Raw genomic sequence first — 3,810 nt, forward strand, 5'->3', positions numbered from 1 at the left:
CCTCGTGGGAGCGGGTGGGAGGCGCAGATACTGTTCGCTATAAGCTGAGTGCTGGGACAGATGTCCAAGAGAGATTCAGGTGCCTCCCAGCTGATAGGCAGAGCACCCACAGCTGCCAGCAGCATGTGTTTGCATTTGTGGTGCACATCTGCACATGCCTAGGTGCACATAACAACATTTATTCTGCACACGGGCAGTAAAAATTAGTACATTGGGCACTGGTGGCAGTGAGCAGCGTGAGCTTACAGCCCACAGGACGCAGAAGAAGGGGAAACTGCTGCTTTTCTCCAACTGGTGGCAGGGCTGCCTGCTGCTCCTCCTGAATCTTCTGGTTCACAGGCTCACATCTCTCACCATTGTCTGGTGAGTGCAGCTGGGTGCAGCCTGCAGGAGGACTGACCAAGAGATGGGGCTGGCTAATGGAGCTGATATGCAGCTGCTAAGGCACCATGAAATGTGGACAATTTGGTGCCTCAAATTTCATTGTGCCCTACATACCTACACAGTTTGCATATGGGTAGGGATAGCCCTGCGGCTATCAGTTAGACCAGGGGCCTGCAAACTATGGCTCTAGGGCCAAATATGGCTCAGTATGGTACCAAATATGGCTCTTTTGTCATTCCCAAAATACACACAACTTTTTAAATTTAAAATGAAAAATTAATTCAGAATTTTTAAAATGCATAATTATTCATGTCAAGATGATTTTTGTTGTCTATTTCACTTTTAACTGTTCATTTTAACAACCATCCATCCTCTCCACTCATTGGGGGGTTGTGCACATTCTCTTTTTATTTGATTGGTCAAGAAATCTGTCCATCATCATACGTGATGGTGCACTCTGTAAGCCCCTCACAGTAAAAATGGCAAAGAGAATGAGAGATGATGAGCAGCAAAATTTTTAAAAGGAGTGGACAGATTCATATGCATTTGTGGATAGGTTTGGATCTCCATACTGTCTCATTTGTAGAGAGAGACTGTTCTCAAAGAAAAAAAAATGTCATGACAAAACATATAGCATTTGCTACAAAATACCCTGAGGGTGACACATCCAAAAAAAAAAGCCTGTGAGGAGCAGCAGCAAAAAATGAACATTTGACAAAATAGTCTGCTGGCATGGTTAAAAAAGGGTGGGAGCTTAAACTCCGCACGTTTTGCAGGCTCATACAGCATTATTCTAGAACAGTGTTTCTGAAAGTGTTCCACAAGAACACTTAGACAAACACTTTAGCTGGCTGCCCCAGTGTGTTTACTTACCAGCGCTGCAGCCACGGAGCCTCGCAGGTCCCATTGGCTCCGTTTCGCTCTTCGCAGCCAAGCAGAGCAGTGGCCCAGTCCACGCCGCTTCCCACGGCTCCCCTTGGCTGCAAAGGATGAAATGTAGCCCATGGGAGCTGCGAGGCTCTGTGGCCACGGCGCTGGTAAGTAAACACATCAGGGCAGCCAGTTAAAGTGTTTCTCTAAGGCTGTGTCTACATTGGCACCCCTTTCCGGAAAAGGGATGCTAATGTAGACTTCGGAATTGCAAATTCCACGGAGGATTTAAATATCCCCCACGGCATTTGCATTTACATGGCTGCTGCTTTTTTCCGGCTTGGGGATAAGCCGGAGAAAAGCGCCAGTCTAGACGTGATTCTCCGGAAAATAAGCCCCCAAGTAGGAATAAGAGATCCTCCGAAAAAGGGTTTATTTTCCGGAGAATCACATCTAGACTGGCGCTTTTCTCCGGCTTATCCCCAAGCCGGAAAAAAGCAGCAGCCATGTAAATGCAAATGCCGCGGGGGATATTTAAATCCCCCGCGGAATTTGCAATTCCGAAGTCTACATTAGCATCCCTTTTCCGGAGAGGGGTGCCAATGTAGACACAGCCTAAGTGTTCCCGTGGAACACTTTTAGAAACACTGTTCTAGAGGGGAAGCCTTTCACTGAAGGGAATTACGTGAAGAGATGCATGATAAAAATTGGTCGTGAACTATTTGACAAGTTTCAGAAGGACAAAATTTTACAGAAAATTCAAGACATGCCATTATAGTCAAAAAACAGTTCATGACAGAGCTGTGAAAATGGCCTGTCAAATTGATAAGAAACAAATGCAAAATTTGAGAATAGCTACTTACTTTTCATTTGCTTTGTACTAGACAACCAACATATGTGATATTAATCAGTTGTTTATTCTGGGATGATATATTTGTGGAAATGCTGTGCACAAGAAATGATGGAGATATTACCAATGAAAAACCAAACAAGGGGTGAAGACATCTTTGAAATTGTGATGAACTTTGTAAATAAAAAAAAATACCATTGGATAATCTTGTGATTGTGTATAGGGACAATGCAGCTAACATGACTGGCAAATACAGGGGATTCCTTACTCTTGTCAGAACAGCTGAACTGCCTGCTTTTGAATTTTCATTGCATTGTGCATCAGGAGGTACACTGTGTGCAATCTTGTGGAAACAAACTCAGAAATGTAATGGGACTGGTCACATTATCTGTTGGATTCCTGACTGAGCTCTTTAACACAGCAATTTCAGTCATTGTTCAAGGAAGTAGATTCTGAATACCCCAATCTACTAACGCACAGCAATGTTCACTGGTTATCTCAGGACAAAGTTTTGTCTTGTTTTGCTGCATGCATTAATGAGGTTAAATCATTTTTGGATATGAAGGGTGTCAAACACACCAAGCTTTCAAACTGACTGATTCCTCAAGTTTTACTATCCCATTGACATTACTGGCCATCTGAATGAGTTGAACCTTAAACTACAAAGGCAATGAAATACAGTCCTGACTTTGCAGCAGGCAGTGTTTGGATTTGAGTCAAAATTGACTGTCCTCATCAAAGATCTTGAGATGGGCAGACTGGCACATTTTGAAAGATTAGGAATGTTTCATGATTCGTGTCAGGGAGAGAATCCAAATAACAGTCTTGATTTGCAGCAGCTTGCCGGATTTGTTTCTGAGCTCCTGATGTCATTCAAGTCTTGTTTTGTTGACTTTTCCAAACACAGTGCTCTGTTTAACTTTATAATTCGTCCACATAAAGTGTCCATTGAAGAACTGGATTTGACAGTCATTCCTAGCATCTCAGTCAGCAATTTGTAAATGGAAATAGGAGATTTCAAGGAGTTGGATATCTGGGTGGAAAAATTCGTCAAGCTGAATTCTGATTTAGAATGCCTTGCTCGACAATGTGCAGAATTGGCAAAACTGCACAAGTGGGCTGACATGAAGAAATTGGAGCATGATGATGTTCTGATTCTGCAAACTTGTAAGAACTTCCTGCCACGTACAACACCGTGCAGAATGTTAGTTTGGCCTTACTTTCAATGTACTCCACCTGCATGTGTGGGCAGGCTTTCTCTCATTTGAACCACATCAAAGGTAATTTGCACTCAAGACTGACAGAAGTCAGCCTGAATGCATGCATAAAGCTGAATTTGACCAGTTATGATGTAAACTTAAAGGAAAAGTGTGAAAAGATGCTCACATTCTCCTCGCTTTCATAAATTTGTACCAGTGCATATGAGGTAACATCATTTCAAAAAACAGAACACAAATTCTTAACAGTACAACAAAACATATACCAAAAAGCATGAGAGCACAATTATTTATGTAAAAAAAGCCTGACAAGAGCTGATTTATTTCCTTGTTTAGCTTTCTGAACTCTGGGGTTTACAAGGTAAGGTACTGAAAATAGGGATGATAGGCTAGTTATTAGCTTTATCCGTATCAGGGTTTTAATGTGTATATAATTTCAGGTGGCGTAGGTACAATTTGTTTCTTTTTACAGCTGTTATCTGTGTATTG

Source organism: Pelodiscus sinensis, chromosome 1 (assembly GCF_052426305.1).
Source record: "Pelodiscus sinensis isolate ZL-2025 chromosome 1, ASM5242630v1, whole genome shotgun sequence".
NCBI lineage: Eukaryota > Metazoa > Chordata > Testudines > Trionychidae > Pelodiscus > Pelodiscus sinensis.